The sequence below is a fragment of the Ursus arctos genome, unplaced genomic scaffold (assembly GCF_023065955.2).
Source record: "Ursus arctos isolate Adak ecotype North America unplaced genomic scaffold, UrsArc2.0 scaffold_20, whole genome shotgun sequence".
Taxonomy (NCBI): domain Eukaryota; kingdom Metazoa; phylum Chordata; class Mammalia; order Carnivora; family Ursidae; genus Ursus; species Ursus arctos.
The window spans coordinates 8,330,978-8,350,787 of NW_026622875.1; the positions used below are offsets into that span (position 1 = coordinate 8,330,978).

The 19,810-nt window shown below is 40.2% G+C and overlaps 1 long non-coding RNA gene across 2 annotated transcripts in view; it reads right to left on the reverse strand.

Annotated features, from left to right (window-relative positions):
• The window catches only part of LOC113254109 (uncharacterized), a 60,414-nt gene that overhangs the window by 22,528 nt on the left and 18,076 nt on the right, over positions 1-19,810 (reverse strand). The window contains exons 5-6 of one of the 2 annotated variants that reach the window (XR_007189156.2): positions 16,073-16,207; positions 3,273-3,373 (exon numbers count right to left, since the gene is read on the reverse strand). This is a non-coding gene — a long non-coding RNA (uncharacterized LOC113254109). Of the gene's footprint in view, positions 1-3,272; positions 3,374-12,225; positions 16,208-19,810 lie in introns of those variants that run through there. The other variant, XR_007189153.2, reaches the window with a different exon arrangement.

The window sequence follows — 19,810 nt, forward strand, 5'->3', positions numbered from 1 at the left end:
TAATTTCTGTTTTTGCATCTTGTCAAGAAAGTCCCTAAGGCTAGCCATTATAGTAATAATAAGACTGGTAACCAAGGAGTTAACCAGGCAGATAAGCAAAGATCTGCTTGTTCTTGGAATGCTGTCTGTCCTTAGTATTCTTACCGGATGCCATGACAACTGTGTTAATTTAGTTGTTTTGCAGGAACTCAAGCCAGAACCTGTCAGGACCACTGACCTCCTCTTTGAGCACAACAAAATGAAATTAACCCTCCTTGACTTGGTTACTTTATCTGATCTTGACTAGCATAGCTCCTCTCCTGTTTGCCCAGACTCTTTTTTGCTTTCCTTTAAAAAAAAAAAAAAAATCCCCGAGTCTTCGTCTCAGAGAGGTGGTTTTGAAGCTATTCTCCCATCTTCTCATTTGGCAGCCTTTCAAATAAACTGTTGCTGCATGCTCAAGGCCTCAGTGATCAACTTTGATGCACATCGGGCACATGAACTTGAGTTTGGTTACAATAAGACAATTAAGAACTCTCCATAAAGAGGGGCACCTGGGTGGCTCAATCAACTAAGCGTCTGCCTTTGGCCCAGGTCATGATCTCAGGGATCATGATCCTGGGGTCCCGGGATCAAGTCCTGTGTAGGTCTCCCTGCTCAGAGGGGAGTCTGCTTCTCCCTCTGCTCTTCCCCCCTGCTTATGCTCACACTCTCTCTTGCTCTCTCAAATAAATAAATAAAATCTTAAAAAAAAAAAACTCTCCATAAAGAATTTTTTCCTTCAAATATAGCTAATTTAAAGGACCCATCATTTGGCCATTCATGAATAGAATCTTAAGTCTCAGTAGCAACTCAAATAAGCCTTTTATGGAAAGACCCAGTGGAAACTTTCCAGGCTTAGACCATGGACACGAGGTGTTTCTGGAGAGGACACAGATGATCAGCCCTCAAGATCCAAAATTTTTCTCCCCAAAATAATCTAAGACAGCAAAAGCCCTCATTGCATGGGTTATAAGGATAGGGTAATGAAGCGTATCTCTGGTCTCCCGTAAATACGGGAGATGCCTCCAGTCTCCCATTCACTGATCTGTGACACCAGGCAGGCACCGCTGCAGCAATGAAGGCTGGGACCACAAAGTTCCCTTTTGTGCTGGGACCTCTTATGAGAAACTCCCCTGAGCACAGCTGGACAAAGACGGTGCTGCTTGTACCTTCAGGCCCAGAAAACGTCTCTTTGGCCACCACGGCACACCACAGCGAGGGCACCCTGCAGACGGCAGTGACTGGAGAGAGCACTCCACCAAATTTACCAGAGTCATGACACCTAAAGAAATAGCTAATACAAATTCAGAAGACAAAAAGGGCTCTCACTCCTATAGACTCCGCGGACAGAGACCCGGAACGCTCATCAACGAGCAGTGTGCCACCAGGCAAGCTGGTCACTACATAGACTGTTGGTAAAGAAAAAGATTCCCCCGCCTCCTGGTGCAGGAAAGGTACCTTTCACACAGCACAGTGATGTATTTATTTCTTGCTTTCTGGAGACAGAGGAGTGTAGGTGTGTTCTTACTGCACTGGCCATTTCTTAAGTAACTTTAATTCAAAATAATGAATACGCCATTGTGGAAACATGCGGAGCAGCCCTCCCCGGGCCCCTATACTGGTAAACCTGGAACTCTGTCAGGCAGCTAGACCAAATGGGGATTGACTGTCACCAGTTTCAAGCTGCTGCCGCACAAAGATTTTCAAGGGGTTGGCGTCGCACCCTGGAGGCTGTGCAGGCATATGCGGATGGCCGAAGCCCCCTAACCCTGGAGGGCATGTACTGCGCGTGCATTGGCCATGCAGTTCAAGGGGACCAAGGACCTACCAGAGAGCAAGTGTTGGGACAGCCCAGGTCACAGGACTGGGCTTTTGGGGGTATAACTCATCTGCCTAATCCCAAGCCTAACCTACACAAATGCACATAACCTTCCTGAAGGTAAAGCTGCAGGAGTATGGACTGCCTTGCTGTGACTGGGCTGGGCCGGGTGTGTTGGCCTAGATATTCTCCACCAAGAGACACCTCAGAGGGCGCCTGGGTGGCTCAGTTGTTAAGTGTCTGCCTTCGGCTCAGGTCATGATCCCAGGGTCCTGGGATCGAGCCCCGCATCGGGCTCCCTGCTCTGCAGGAAGCCTGCTTCTCCTTCTCCCACTCCCCCTGCTTGTGTTCCCTCTCTAGCTGTGTCTCTCTCTGTCCAATGAATAAAATCTTAAATAAATAAATAAATAAATAAATAAATAAATAAATAAATCTAAAAAAAAAAAAGAGAGACACCTCAGAGCCTTCAATACTGGTAATTCTGGGACCCCATCAGGCAGCCGGTTCAAACGTTGCCTCAGAAAGATTTTGGGGGGTGAGTTCTCACTGCCCTGGAGTCTATGCAGTTCTTTTCAAACAACCCGAGCTTATAAGCCTGGAGGTCCTTGGCTGCCCAAGGGCATCTGAAAGGGTGCATATGCTGGGAGCAAAGCTCAGGGTAGCCAGAGACCTGTTAAAGCACAAGCGTCGAGAGAGGCTGGAGCACAGGAACAGGCCCTTAGGGGTATAAGGATTCTAGCTCAATCCAAAATTTAACACACATAAATGTATATGTCAGAGATAGGAAAAACTGGACTACCTACCAGGGTGGGGCCTGGCAGACTGATAAGGCATCGTCTAATTAGAAACACCTGGGCCCTTGATTACTGGCTCTGTTCTAGAAGGCAGTCCAGTTCTCTCCAGTGATGCCTTCAAGGTTATTATGCTCATTTGTTTAAGTAAGGGCTTGGAATTAGGCAGATGCTATGGACCCCTAAGAGCCCACTCCTGAGACCTGTATTCACCTGACATTGCCCAGTTCCAGGTCCCTGGTTTCCCGGACATGCATGGCTGGTACAGACCCAGCACACACCTGCTCAGCCAGGCTGGGGGAGCCAAGGCCCTCCGGGGCTGTGGAGCTAGGCTAGTCCCCAACCACTTGCATAGCCTCTAGAAAAAAGGAAACCTACTCCTGAAAATCCTTCTGTGGCAGCAACTTTAAGCTGGTGGCAGTCCCATTTGGACTGGGTGCCGGTGGGGTCCCGGGCTTCCCAGCAATCAAGACCCCCACGTGTCTCTTAATGAAGGATACCCTGGCCAGCCAGACTAGACCCATCCTGGCAAGACAGTCCAGATCCCTCCAGGTTTGCCTGTGTTGTGTATTAGTTTGATCTAATTTTAAGTGTACTTGTTTACGAAAAAGAAAAAAACATATTTTTCAAAGTAGAGTTACCTTCATATAAGAATGAAGTAAGTTGGTCAGGAATCATCTCATCCATTCTCACAACTAGCAGCTCAGCTGCTGAGGGGCCCCCTTCATTGCTGAAGAAGCAGCTGTGGCAAGGAGACACGTAGATTGTAAATACTGAGAGGGCGTGAGGACTAATCCAGAGTGTTCGGTCTGGACAAGGCTTCACTTTGCCGATCTAAAATAGCTCTCTGGAGACCCTGGGATAATTAGCTCTTGCAAAGGTAAAGGCCGCCGTTTCACCAGCCGTGTTGATAGCCATGCAGTAGCTTGCTCATCACTGTCAGCACCGGTGTTCCCTAGCGCTGGGCGCGAGCTACAAGGACTTCTTTCCCCTGGCAGCTGGATGTCAGCTTTCAATTGGCTAAGTCACCTCTCCCAAGTACCATCTCCTATAAAGGTACAGCTCAACTAAATTTGGACTGTATTCCTTTCATCTCCCCTTGCCTGGAACAATAGTTTGATTCATCTATCGTTGGAGTCTGTAATTTCCTCATTGGTTTATTGAAAGACATTATCTTGTATGCGTTTAGCTTGTGAAATTCCACAGTGAACCTGTGTTAAATAAATTGTTGGCAAAGACAAACTCAGTCTCTGAGCATCAGTTAGCCTACCAAAACAAAATAACAGAATTGGCAACCCACTCCCCAAAATAACAATTAACACTGGTTGGTACTCTAGGCCAGATCCTACTCTGTGCCAAATTTGAAATACAGGTTGACAAATTACACTAAATGTATAATTGACCAAAATATGGTACAGCCCAAACCGGATTGACAAACTTTTAATACACTGTTCAATACCTATGGCAATCTACTGAAATTACAAATAGCCATTGAATAGACAAAATTAATGGAACTGTTGTAGTTTGGATCCTAATACTGGCCACAACAACTAATACTGCTTTACCACATTATAAACCACTTGGAATGCTCTATGATGTCTCTCTATAATAAAATGTTATTGACCACTAAACAGAAATACAGGAGGGCAGTAGCAAATGTGCCTCACTCACTAACCCTACCAAAATTACTCAAAAGGTGGTTTAGGGGTACAATGGATTTTAAATTATCTTCTGAGGATCCCTGGAGACCTATTGAAGACTTAGTCCAGACAAAACGTATAATTAAGGAAACTCCAGATGTTGGCCTGATCACCAGTGCAGTGAGTTATATCCTATCCTGTATTCTAAAAAAGCAATAATTTTTTTCAGTGTGCTTATTAGAAGCCCGAAGTAACAAGCCAATAGACAGAAAAGTACTATCACAAAAAGTAATCTCCAGAGTAGGAAGAAACCCAGACCCTAAGCGCTCCAATCCACACCTTAAGGACAATGAATACTTTAACCCTTCTCACCCTGGTAACTCACTTACTAGACGCTAGGCCCCGGAAAATACACAAAATGACAACAAATGATACTATGGAACCAATCAGAAGGGAGAGACTGTAACAGGTAAGAAATGACAAACACTAAAATGGAACTCCAGTAAACAGATCTGGACCCAGAAATCCAGTGGCTAGGCAAGTTAGGGTCCAAAGGAAGACAAAACCTAATCCTTACAGGAGCAGAGATTGTGCAACTTGGGCCCATTACTACTGATGGTAAATTTAATCAAAACCTTCAAGCATTTGGAGAAAATATTGCTAATTTACAAGGATTTTTGTTTGCCTGGGTAGCAGCCACCGAAAGATTAAGATGGCCTACAGGTAAGGTATTATTCCTTCAAACATCTCTTTGGAAAACAGCATGGGAAGCTAAGACAATAATGAAATAGGGTCATTAACTATGGTTTATAATAGAGGACAGACACCCTCACTGCTCCATGCAGAAGCAACAGAACGAATTTAGAAAGTCATCCTAGAAGCTGCACCCCCACGGGCCAGAAAGCGTTATTTACAGTATTTGCAGGTGCCAGAAACACTGGAGAACTGATTGACTTGCTAAGAACAGCTGAGGAACTAAGTCAAGATAAAAGCTGTATCTTTAACACTCATGTATAGAGACAAAACAGGCCTACACCAAATATAAACAGACCCCATCAAAATAGACCATAAAGACCTAAATCTCCAAGGCCCTTTTGGCCACATAAACCATTTAGACCACCCCACTGTAACAAAATTATAAAGACAGAAACCCAAATAGACACCCCAGAAACCACAACAGTGGCAGAGAAATGGAAACAACCAACATTTTAAATAGACCTACAGAAAAGAAACACATAGATCCATTAACCCATTTACTATCAATACCAACCCCTTTATAAAACCTAATCCCATTGCTAGACAAGTCATTGAGAGCTAAAGCATATCACACCCCTGAGCCCTCCTGGCCCATCCTGGAGACAGTGGTGCATAGGTTATGCTGGCCATATCACTAGAAACCCCTCTGTAAATCAAAATACTACATACACTGCCCTGTTGTTAGATGTAGGGTTCATAACAACGATACAAGGCTAGCCCACTAATCTACAAAAAACGTAACCACCAGAAGGGACTAATGGAAGGATTAGGAGGAAAATTAACCCCAGGGACATGGATACGGAGATTCTAACAAGAGATGACAGACCACCCATTGAGGTTAAATGCCTTATAGTTTCCCGCTACAGAGAACACGCCTGGCAAGGATGTAATAGAACATCCTCAGTCAGGAAAACCTTCAGGAATTCCTAAAGGAACAAATGAACGTGCCTACTATTTTGTCACATAGTGACCCAATCTGGTCTGTTACACAGCCAGACACACCACACCGTTTTACAGTGGATTACAGGAACTTAAGCACGCTCCCCCAACTGAGGGAGCACTCCGGGTTATAGGCACCGTCATAACCAATATCACCACTGGATCCAGACTTCATGACATGGTGAGACTTCTGTGACATGTTCTTTGCTATTCCAGTTGATGAGGAGAGCCAACCCCGGACTGCATTTCCATGAGAAGGCAGAGGAGAGCAGTTTGCTGGGCTACACAAGGACACCTTTGCACCTCAGTAACAGCCCACAACCTTCCCACATAAGACATCTAGGCCTTTGATGAAAACACACAGAAAATCCAGTATTCCCTATATATTGAGGACATCCTAATTTATGGTGATAACTAGGGAAAACTGAGTAGGGTCAAAATAGAGTTAACTGAATTCCTTACACTCAGAAAATGGAAAATTGACCAGGTGAGGTCCAAAGACCCCAGGCTACAGTAAAAGTTCTAGGCGAATTTGGTTCTCTGAAGGCATAAAAACACCAAGCCCAGTCATGAACAATACAGATCGTGTATCAACTCCTACCACAGAAGCAGCAGCTCAAACTGCTAGGACTATTTGGATATTGGCTACACCCCCTACCACCTAATGGGGATAATATTAAAACACGTTTATGAAATAAAGAGGAAGAGCAGGGAATTCAGATGGATAGAAAGACCAAGATGCAGCCTTTATTTATCTGAAAAATGCTGTCAGAATGTTTAAACGTGGGCCCCAGCTAAGGAGGACTCTAAATATAAACCGGAGCGCCTATACTCAAGAGAGTTTGCAGCAGCAGTGTGGACTGAAACACCACAGAACCCCAAGTTTTACCGGAGTGGGCTCTACACTATGGAGTTCCCATTGTCTGAGAACATGCACCAACCAATGGAAAGGCTCGCCTAAACATTTTATGAGGCCCTAGAAAATATACCTCTCCAAATCAGCTCCTGCCAGACCACACCTGGCAGGTAGCTGTGGCTGGGCCCAGGGCCCCTCCACAGGGACTTCTACTCTGAGGCAGAAGAGATAACCCCACACACCAGCGCACTCGCAGTTCCAGGAGCTGGGCCTCTTTGTTGACTGTGCTGGGATGAAGCCCCGCCCATTGCTATACCTGCAGCTGTTGTAGAGGCTAATTACAGACAGGCTGAGTACGAGCCCCACCAGACAGTTCCCACAGTGGCTTCAGCTGGGTCTCTCTCAGCACAGGGAGCAAACCCTACCCACGGTACCTGAAGTAAGTAAATTGAGTCATTATAGCTAGCCGGGCTGAAGGCAAGCCCCACCCACTAGCATGCCCACAGCACTCACAGCACAGCCACAGAGAAGGGTGCATGCAGTCCAAGCAGGGAATACCCCTGGGGCACCTGATTCTGGTGAGCAGGGGAACTGCACTACAGGGCACCACAGAAACTTCTCTACACATGGTCATCACTGTCAAGACCAGGAGACACAGCTATTCTGCCTAATCAATAAAAACAAACACAGACAAAATGAGGAAACAAAGATCTCTCAAATGAAAGAACAAAACAATACTATAGAAAAAGAGCGAAACAAAATAAGATAACAATACATCTGATAAAGAGACTGAAGTCATGGTCATAAAGATACTCCCTGGACTGAGAAAAGAGTGGATGAACTCTGAGAACTTCAACAAAGAGATAAAAAATATTTTAAAAGGACCAGTTAGAGCTAAAGAATAAATGAAATAAAATTTAACTAGAGGGAATCAAATACAGATTAGAAGATGCAGAAGAATGGATCATTAATCTGGAAATCAGGGTAATGGAAACAACCAAGCTGAACAGCAAAAAGAGAAATTATAATAAATGAAACTAGGTTGAGGGACCTCTTTAACATTATTAAGCATAATAACACTTATGTTATAGGGATCCCAAAAGGAGAAGAAAAAAGTGGGCAGAAAACCTATGAAGAAGTCATAACTGAAAACATTCCTAATCTGGGAAAGGAAACACACATCCAGATCCAGAAAGCAGAGAAAGCCCTGAACAAGATGAACCCAAAGAAGTCCACAGCAAGATGCATAATTAAAGTGGCAAAAACTAGGGGCGCCTGGGTGGCACAGCGGTTAAGCGTCTGCCTTCGGCTCAGGGCGTGATCCCGGCGTTATGGGATCGAGCCCCACATCAGGCTCCTCTGCTATGAGCCTGCTTCTTCCTCTCCCACTCCCCCTGCTTGTGTTCCCTCTCTCGCTGGCTGTCTCTATCTCTGTCAAATAAATAAATAAAATCTTAAAAAAAAAAAAAAATAAAGTGGCAAAAACTAATGACAAAGAGAGAATCTTAAAAGCAGCAAGAGAGAAGCAAACATTAACATACAAGTGATACGAGTGAAACCTCATAGGGCTATTTTTCAGCATAAACTTTGTAGGCCAGAAAGGAGTGGCATGATATATTCAAAATGCTGAAAGGAAAATAAAAACAAACTACAACTAAGAATACTCTATCCCCAAAGTTATCACTCAGAATTGAAGGAAAGATAAGGTGTTTCTCAAACAAAAGTTAAAGGCATTCATCACCACTAAACAAGGCTTATAAGAAATGTTAAAAGGAATTCTTGAAGTGGAAAGAAAAGGCCATAGTAGAAGAATGAGAATTATGAAAGGAAAAAAAAAATCACTGGTAAAAACAAACATATAGTAAAGGTGGTAGGTTAATTACTTATAAAGCCAGAATGGAGGTTAAAACACAAAAGTAGTAAAATCAATTACATGTACTAAAATTAGATAAGGGATACACAAAATAAAAGGATGTAAAATATGATCTCATTTACATGAAATGTTGAGGGGATAGTCAAAATTTAGTGCTTTTTGTTTGTGTTTGAACTTAAGCAACATCAACTTAATATAGACTGCTATATACCTGCAATGTTATTTATGGTAACCACAAATCAAAAGGCTATAACAGATACACAGGAAAATAAAAAGAAAGGAATCAAAGCATAACACTAAAGCCATCAAACCACAAAAAGGAGAGCAAGAAATAGGAACAGAAAAGACCTACAAAAACAATTTAGAAAATAATTCCCGAAATGGCAATAAATACATACATATCCATAATTACATTAAAAATAAATGGACTAAATGTTCCAATCAAAAGAAATAGGGTAACTGAATGGATAAAAAAAAAAAAAAAAACCAAGACCCATCTATATGCTGTCTACACGGGACTCATTTCCAACCTAAAACACATACAGTATGAAAGTGAAGGCATGGAAAACAATATTTCATGCAAATAGAAGAAAAAAATCTAGGGTAACAATACTTTATTGGACAAAATAGACATTAAAACAAAGACTATAACAAAAGACAAAGAAAGGTATTGCATAACGATAAAATTATCAATAAAACAAGGGAACATAAAAATTGTAAATATATATGTACCCAACATACTTTCATCAAGCTATTAAAACAATAGCAGCAACAACAACAACAAAACCAGAAGAGGAAGCAAAGTTTTAAATTCATTCTGCAAGGTGAACATTGCCCTAATACCTAAACAAGACAAACACACTGTAGAAAAAGAGAACCTCCGGCTAATACCCCTAATGACCACAGATGTAAATATATTACCAAGCAAATATTATTACCAAACTGAATTCAAAACCGTATTAAAGAAATGATTCACCATGATCAAATGATATAAATTACCAGGACACAAAAGAGATTCAATATTCCAAATCAACCAATCTAATACAACACCTTAACACAAAAGCAGGGATAAAAACTGTATGGTCATCTCACAAAATGCACAAAAATATTTGACAAAATTCAACATTTGTTCAAGATAAAAATTTTCAAAAAAATGGGTATAAAGAAACATAACTCAATAAAGACCATGTAAGAAAAACACAAAACTAACATAATACTGAATGAAGAAAAGCTGAAAAGTTTTTCTCTGTAATCAGAAACAAGACAAGTATATCCACACTCACCATTTTAATTCAGTAGAGTACTGGAATGCTTACCCACAACAATCATACAATAAATTAAAAAAAAAAACCTAGACTTGTAAGAAAGAAGTAAAGCTGTCATATTTGCAATAGACACAATAATTTATATATATTATATATTATATATAATATATATATATATAAAACACTAAAGACTCCACCAAAAAACTGAGAATGAACAAATGCATAAGTAAAGTTTCAGGATACAAAATTCATATACATAAATCAATTGTATTTCAAAATACACTAAGAACAAAGCAGGGAAAACAGAAATTGCATACACGCAAAGATTACAATTGCACCAAAAAGACAAAAATACCTAGAAGAGAACTTAATCACAGAAGTTTCTACTCTGAAAACTATAAAACACTGATGAAAGAAATTCAAGAGAGCACAACAAATGGAGATATATATAACATGCCCATAGTTGACAAGTACAAACAATTTTAAAATTCCACACTACAAAAAGCAAACTACAGATTCAATGCAATCTCTATCAAAATTACAATAGTATTTTTCGAAGAACTAGAATAAATGAATTACAAATGTGTGTGGAAATTGCAAAACACTCTGAAGAGCCAAAGCAATTTTAAGCAAACAGAGCTGGAAGCGACACAATCACTGATTTCAAAATGTATGACAAATGTAGAGCCATCAAAAGTGTGTGGTACTGGAACAAGACACATAGAACAATGGAACAGGGGAGGAAGCACAGAAGTAAACCCACAGCTATAAGATCGGTTAACCTACGACAAAGGAGGTATGAATAGCCAATGGGGAAAAGATAGTCTCTTCAATAAATTGTGCAAGGAAGACTAGAAAGCTATAGGCAAAAAAAAAAAAAAAAAAAATCAAATGGAACCATTTTTTATATCATAAACAAATATAAGCACAAAATGGATTAAAGACCTAGATATGAGACCTGGAGTCATTAAACTCCTAAAAGAAAACATAGATAGTAATTCTGTGGACACTGGCCTTAGCAACATTTTCTACATGTCTCTTTAGGCAGAAGAAACAAAAGAAAAAGAAAAAAAAAAAACACACAACAAAAACGATTGGGAGTCTGCTCAAAATAAGAAAGACCAAACCACCTTTTACACAGCAAATGATACCATCAACAATACAAAAGGCAACTTACTGAATGACAAAACATATTTGCAAATGATATATCAGAGAATCTTAGTATTCTAAATCTGTAAAGAAATCATACAACACAAAACACTAAACACTAAAAGTAAAAAATGGCCAAAGACCTGAATAGGCATTATTCCAAGGAACTTATCCAACTGGCCAACAGAAACATGCAAAGATACTCAACATCATTAATCATCAAGGGAATGCAAAATGAAACCAAAATCAGGTGTAATCACACACCAGTCACACTAGCTAGGATCAAAAAGAAATAACAAATGCCAGCCAGGATGTGTAAAAAGGGAAGCCTCATACACAGTTAATAGGAATGTACATTATGAAACTCTGTGAAAAATGTATGGTGGTTCCCCCAAAATCTTAAAAAGAGAAATACCATGTTTTAGCAACTCCACTCCTAGGTATTCACACAAAGAAAACAAAAACATACATTCAAAAAGATATAGGCATGGGACTATATTTATCACCACCTTGCTTACAATAGCTAACATATGGAAGCTATGTAAGTGTCCATCCATAGATAAATGGATGAGGAAGATATTTTATGTATATGTATACACACACACACACACACAGAGGAATGTAACTTAGCCATAAAAGAGAATGAGAATGTCCCATTTGTTACAATATGGATGGAACTATAGGGTATTAGGCTTAGGCTAAGTGAAATAAATCAAAGACTAATACCATATGATTTTACCTATATGTGGAATCTCAACATCAAAACAAATGGACAAGAAAGCAAACAAAAAGAAGGAAACCCATAAACACAAAGAACTGGTGGTGGATGGAGATGAGGAGAGTGAGAAGGCAACAATGGGTGAAGAAAATGTGAGGTAAAAACTTCCATTATGATATAAAAAGTCATGAAAATTAAAACATAGGCAATATAGTCAATGGTACTGAAATAGCTTTCTGTGATGACAGATGCACTTGTTGTGAGCCCTGTATAAGGTCAAGAGTTACATCACTGTGTTGTTCACTTGAAGCTAATTTAACATTAATGTTAACCAAATGTTAATTTAAAAAATTAAATTAAAAAAGATCAATACCTAACTCTTAAATCAGTATATAACATAGAAGCCAAAGGACACCTCCCAAATTCACTCCAGAGATCAAAATCACCTTGACCAAAATTAGACCAAAATTTTGTTTACAAAGACCAAAAAAACACACAAAGTTTTTCTTTTTCTTTTTTTTTTTTTAAGATTTTATTTATTCAACAGAGATAGAGACAGCCAGCGAGAGAGGGAACACAAGCAGGGGGAGCGGGAGAGGAAGCAGCAGGCTCATAGCGGAAGAGCCTGATGTGGGGCTCGATCCCACAACACCGGGATCACGCCCTGAGCCGAAGGCAGACGCTCAACCGCTGTGCCACCCAGGCGCCCCCACACAAAGTTTTTCTATTTCTATACTACAGAAACAGAAAACTTCAGACCAATATCCCTGATGAACAGAGATGGAAAAATCCCCACCAAAACAAACTCGACAATACATTCGAAGAATCATTAGAAAGAACAAGGGGGATTTATTAAAGGGATGCAAAGAGAGTACAATATTGCAAATCATTCAATGTGATGCAAAACATAAAAGTGGAAGGATAAAATGCACAGGATCACTACAACTGATACAAAAAAAAACCCATTTAACAAAATTCAACACCTGGCTCGTGATAAAAACTCTAAACAAAGTAAGTTTAGAAGAAACACACCTTACCATACTGAAGGAAACATGCAAAACCACACATGATATTGCTTTCAGTAGAACAGAACTGAAATAATCAGAAATAGACAAAGATGTTCACACTCATCAATTTTTTTCTCAACAGATGGCTGGAAGTTCTGGCAATGGCAATCAGACAAGAAATAAAAGACATAGAAAGTAAAAATGAGAAGAGTTATATTTAAAAAGACATGATATTATATACAGAAAATCTGAAGACTTCACCAAAACACTCTTTAAACTGATATGTGAATTCAATAAAAATGCAGAATTCAAAATTAACACACACAAATTCATTGCATTTCTACACAAGAATAAGGAGGTAGGAAAAAGAGAAAGAAAACCATCCCATTTACATTAGAACCAAAAAAACCCAAAACACCAAAAAAGGCAGAAGTGTAACCAAGAAAGTGAAAGAACTCTACTCTGAAAACCATAAAACACAGATGAAAGAAATTGAAGATAGCGCAAATCGATGGAGAGAGACAGAACACCCACGGTGGAAGAACCAACAGTGTCAAAATGTCTGCTCTACCCAAAGCAATTGACAGATTTAATGTGATCCCTATTAAAAGAACAATCGTGTTTTCTGCAGAACTAGAATAAATAATCCTAAAATGAGCATGAAATCACCAAAGTCCCCAGAAAGCCAAAGCAATCTTGAGGAGGAAGAACACAGAGGGAGCTATCACAGTCCCTGATTTCCTGATATGCTAAAAATCTGTACATAACCAGAAGAGTGGTTCTGGCACTAACAAGTGGACATGTAGATACATGTAACCAACCACCTAGAAAGCCCAGAAATAAACCCACCGTTATATTGTCCATTAGTCTAGGACAAAATTGACAAGAACAGACAAGGGGGAAAGACAGCATGTTCAATATATGGTGCTGGGGCAACTGGACAGCTGCATGCACAAGGACAGTGGACAATGTCCTTACACCACGTGCAAGAACAAACCCAAAGTGGAAAGGAGACCTGAAGGTGACCCCTGAAACCATCAAACTCGCTCAAGTAGATGTAGGCAGTAATCTCTTGCACACAGTCAGAGCTATGGTTTTCTAGACAGGTCTCCCCAGACAAGAGAAACCAAAGCAAACATAAACTATCAAGAGCACACTGGCATGAAAAGCTTTTGACCAACAAAGGAAAACATCAATGAAATGAAAGGCACCCTGTTGAACGGCAGAAGTGGTTTACAACTGATATATGCCATAGGGAGTTAATATCCAAACTGTATAACATGCTAGTACAACTCAACACCAAAAAAAACCCAAATACTTTGTGAATAATTGGGCATAGTATTCTTCCCTGCCCCCCCCCCAAAGGAGAGATTCGGCTAGCCAACAGACCTAGGAAGAGATGTTCAACATCAGATATCATTAAGAAGACCCACTAGGAAACCCCAGGAAATACTACCTCACACCAGGCACACTGGATAGGATCAAACATACAACAAATAGAAAGTGTTTGCAATGATATCCACAAGGGAACCCTTGTTCTCTCCTGGCAGGTATGTAAACTGGTACAAGTGCAGTGGAAAAGACTATGGTGACTCTGCACAAAGTGAAAAGGTACATACCCCAGGATCCAGTGATTCCACTCCTGGGTATTAAGTCATAGGCATGGAAAACATGACATCAAGAAGATATATGCATTCCTAGGATTATTGCCACTTCATTTTCTTTAGCAATATCCAAGATATGGAAGCAATATAAGTATCCATCAATAAAGGAATAGATAGGAAAATGTGGTATATATTTACAATGGAATATTACTCTGCCACAAAAGAGAATAAGAGCTTGCCATTAAGGACGACATGATTGGTCAAGAGGCTGTTGGGCTAAGTAAGACTCACATGCGGCTCCACATAAGAAAAAAAAAAAAAAGAAAGAAAAAAGAAAAGAAAATTACAGAGCCCTTGAAAGTAGGAGCAAATCAAGCCTTACTGCCAGTCTTGGGTGCTTTCATTAAATTTATTCCTTGCTTTTCAGCATTTACATGACTACCCTATATACTTTGAACTTAGAGATTAGGTCAGAGTACTCTCTGTACAGTCTGTTGGGAAAGGGAAATTAAAATACACAAATGGGGCCAGATTTTGAGAAGGGGAATTTATATTGGATATAAACACTAATTTTTGTCTTCAGTCTTTTTTGGTTTTTTTATATCTCCAACAGAGTCCCAAAAGCTAGCAATTATATAAGACAATTGAAAACTTTCTATAAAGAATTTTTTTCCTTTCAAATATAGCCAATGTAAAGGACCCATCATCTGGCAATGATGAATAGGATTTTATTAATCTCAATAGTAACTCAAACCAATAAGCACTTTTATGGGAAGACACAGAGGCAACTTTGCAGGCTCAGACCATTGACACGAGAGGCATCCCTGTAGAGGGAACAAATGATGCGTCCCCCATGACCCAAAATTTTACTCCCCCAAATAATCTAAGACAGCAAAGGCCTTCTTTGCACAGGCAGTAAAGAAGGTGTAGAGAAAACAGTATGTTCAGTCTCCTGCAAAACTGTGAGACCTCTCTAGTCATAGTCCCACTAATCTGTGACATGGGGAAGACACTACTGTAATGAGATTTTTCCAGCACTAACGGAGGTTATGATGACAAACGTCCCTTATGGGCTGGGACCTCTTAGAACACACTCCCTTGAGAGTTGGCATGGGCAGACAATGAGAGTACTGCTTGTGAGTCTCCAAACCCCACTCGACTTGACAGGACACCAAGATGCACCCCGATAACCCTTGGGGTATGGAGACCAGAGAGAATATTCTCACTAGCCACAAACCAAAGCTCTTAGGTTTAAAACAAGACAAAAGGAAAACTCTCCTCTGGCTTTTACACAAAGGCCCCACAGCAAAGGTTGTCTAAACAGATGCAGGTATGTTGATAATTGTGAACTCACCAGTCTGTGAGGCCAACTCAAACAGCAGGCTGATTGGACCCATGTCTGTGTTCTTATCTACGGTTATTCTTTTTATGACAAATGACACAAAAGACAAGGACAAAGAAAAACTGTGGCCATCTCTGGATGGAAATGGATCTCTCAAGCCAAGAGAATCCTACCAACGTCACCAGAGGCCTTAAAGCCGAGGAACTAGTTCCACAAATATTTTCTCCGCTAACCTGAATTTAGCCCGTGCAGGCTGAGTCCCAGTACGTGATGTGGTGGTGAGGATTCTTACCTTCTGCCAGCTTCTGTCAGATGTCCCATCATCTCTCAGCTGCAGCACCGTCCAGCCAGTGAGTGTTTATCCTGCCGATTCTGCCAGCTATTGAGGAAAAATTATGCTCTCCCTTTCAAGAGTCTTCCCCATGATCTAAGAATTAAATTGACAAGACACAGATTAACAGGAGAAAAAGTCTAACTCCATGCACAGAGAGGCCCGATATTAACATTGAGATCCAAGGAAACCACCAAGACGGGCAGCTTCAGGGCTTCCTTCAGACATAGAAATAATACATCTGTGATGAGTTGACAGTACAAAGAAAACTTATATTTGCAAGCTTCAATTTTAAAGAAATTCTAACAGAATTTCAGGTGGGTAGTAAAATTAGTAAAAGTAACAAGATGTTTACACAGACTTCTTAGCTCTGAACTCCATTATCTCTGGCGATACCGATGTCTCTCTACCAGCTGGTAAAGGGAAGGCACATTTTACGTGGGAGATTTATTTTTTGCTTTGTGGAGACAAAGCGAGTTCAGGGTATTATTCTTGCTCTGGCTGTTTTACAAGGACCTTTAATTCAAAATAATCAATATGCTGAGGTGGCATGTTTTGGGGTGGCCTGCCCTCGACCCCACATGGGCATCTGTGGAGGTTAGGGCTTGGATTTAGGCAGGTGCCTTGAACCTCCAGTAGCCCACACCCATGACTCAGCCTCTCCTGACTCTTGCCAAGCCCAGATTCCCAGCTACCCTGAACTGTGCTTTCAAGGCACCTGGAGTTGGAAGCCCTTCAGCCAGCCTCAAGAAGTCAGGGCCCAGCAGGCCAATGTAGCTGGGTCTTGATCCCAAATACCTGTGTAAGTTCAGAGTGGAAGGCACCGCCCCCAAACATCACCCTGGGACAGTAGCTGCAAATTGAAGACAGTCCCTTACCATTTGGACTTGCTGCCTATGGGATTCTAGTGTTTGCCAGAAGACAGGGCTCCCAGGAGTCTCTTACTAGAGGATACCCTGGCCAGCCCTCTCAGCCCTGCCCTGCCAAGGCGTCCAGTCACCTGGAGCTCTGCCTTCAAGGGGATGGTGCCCATGGGGTAGGCTTATTCCCTGTGAAACTGAGTAAAGGAAACCTGATTGAAAATGGAGTCAGGAAGCCCTGACAGGGGGAGCTCTCATGCACATACACTCCTTGCAGCCTGCATAACCAGCAGAAGAAGGAAGAGAATTCTTACCTTGACAAGGTAAGACATCTTCACAGGAATTTTATCTCCTGCTCTTAAGAAAAAGAAGGACGATCCCATTCAGCCCCAGCAATAAGAACTAACCATTGCTTGCAGCCAGTGAGAAAATGCCACAACCTCAAGGTCTTATTCTTCTTCAATGAACTTTTGTTCAAAATAGCCCTCCCTACTTTTCTCCTAAAACCTAATAAAAGCTGACCTTCCTTTTGTCTCTTTGGACTCGCCATTGGTTTGCCATAGTCTGCTTGTCCCAAATTGCCATTCTTCTGCCATTCCTGAATAAAGTCATTTTGGTAGTAAAATAACTGGCTGTTTTAAGGTTGACATTAAATGTGTCAAAGAAGGGGTCTGGTTGGTGACAAACCCACGAAACCTATTGAGCTTATTGCTTTCTTGCTGATCCCGGAGACTGAGGATGTATCTTTCCTGTATATTAAAATCCCCTGTTTGTATTGTGAGCTCTCTGGGTTTATTTGGGATCTCTTTTTGTTTTTATGAGGGCATCTCCCTGCCCAGTGAGTACTGTTTTTGTTTCTGACTTTTGAAGCTTCCTAGTAAGTCACCCATCCTGTTCAAAAGGTGGAAAAACACATGATTCCTGGTATTTTAGAACAGCTGTTGGAAAACAGGGCCCCTTAAAGAATCCAAAGGAAAGACAGGCTCTACCTGGTCCCTCTGGACGAGCATCTTGTGTGTTTCTTGAAAAATAGGTGAGGGGCACTTGGGTGGCTCAGTTGGTTAAGCATGTGACTCTTGATTTTGACTGAGTTCATGATCTCAGGATCCTGAGATTAGCCTCACCAGGGTTCAGAGCTCAGAGTCTGCTTTCTCCCTCTCCCTCTGCCCCTTCCCCAGGCATAGACACACTCTCAAATAAATCTTTAAAAAAAAGAAAAGAGAAGAAAAACAAAAGAGAAGAAAAAGAGATAAAAAAGAGAAAAGGAGAAAAAGAAAAAGAAACGTAGGTGAGCTTTTGGAGAATTTGAATTGTAATGTCCATTCTGGCAAAACTTTATTTTAGATAAGTCCACCTTAAGGGGCACCCTTAAAAAATAGGATTACAGATCTCTGGGAGATGAAGACATGCATTTGTTGATTGAGATGCAGAATCTTCTAAAGACAAAATGACTAGAAAAACAGTTCTGAAAGGATCCTTAGAGCAGGCAAATAAAACACATCTTTAGTAAAGGCTTTGGCCATCTGAGCAGGTAATATTAACTTAGCCCGTCTGCACAGTTTGGATCCCATCACAGTTGAGCCTTGAACAACGCAAGGATTAGGGATGCCACCCCCCCCCAGTCAAAAATCCACACATAAGCTTCTGACTCCCCCAAAACCTAACTAATAGCCTACTGTTGACCTTACAGATAACATTAGTTAACACATATTTTGTATGTTATATGTACTAAATACTGTACTCTTACAAAAGAGCTTAAAAAATGTCAATGAATTCATAAGAGAATATATTCACAGTACTGTACTATATTTATCCATTTAAAAAATGTGCATATAAGTGAACTTGTAGGTCCAACCTGCATTGTTCACGGGTCAACTATATTTTCTCTTGAGTTTTGTCCCTGAAACATGGCTAAAATTTCTAAACAAGTGCTATAAAATCTCAGTATATCTAAATGGTATGTATGTCTATGTTACATGTTATAGATATGTGATATCTTCCTACCTCCGGATGGTATTGTCAAAATTAATTTGAAAAGAGCTTGATTTAATTGGCTTAAGGGAAATTAAGCATTTATATAAGTCGAATAAGCTCTCAGAAATATGGAAATGTAAATGTTTTTCAAGTTATATGATTTGAGATAATCTCTGATAAATTAAATGCTAGTTTAAGTTTGTTGGTTTAATAATAAGACAGGTCTTCAGAGTTATAGCATTAAATATAACGCAGATATACAATTTCTCTACATGGGTTTACTAATCAAATAGCTCATATCATCTTTATGTTACAAAATTATCAAGAGAAATACGTTAAGATGATTGGCTGTTTAATGTCTAATGCAAGAATAAGTATTTAAAGCAAACAGTGAAACAAATATAAACATAAGTAAAAGATTATACTAAGTTAAATTGAATAATGGATATTAGTTGAATACCTAAATCATTTTCAAATAAGATAAACATTAAATGGTAAACAAAAGTTTATCTACTTTGGCTTTTAAGTTTTTATAGAAATAGAAAATATTTGGCTCTATTAATAAATATTTTATGCCACACTGAAAAATAATTTGAAATGTATTTTTAAGTTCGTTAAACTACTTACTACAGGATGCTAATGTATAGTTTACAATTTTTTTTTAACAAAATTCCTAAAATCAAATTCTAAATATCAAAGTTACATTTAGGTCAAAAAGACGAATTTCTAGAGGGCCCTGGAAGTTTTCAAAAGACTTATTTCCTCTCCTTATAAAAAGGGACCCATTAATTAGGATTAGTTGATATGTGTAAAAGTGTTGACAATACTGACTCCATCTTTAGCCCTCCATCTTGTTCAAGTCTGC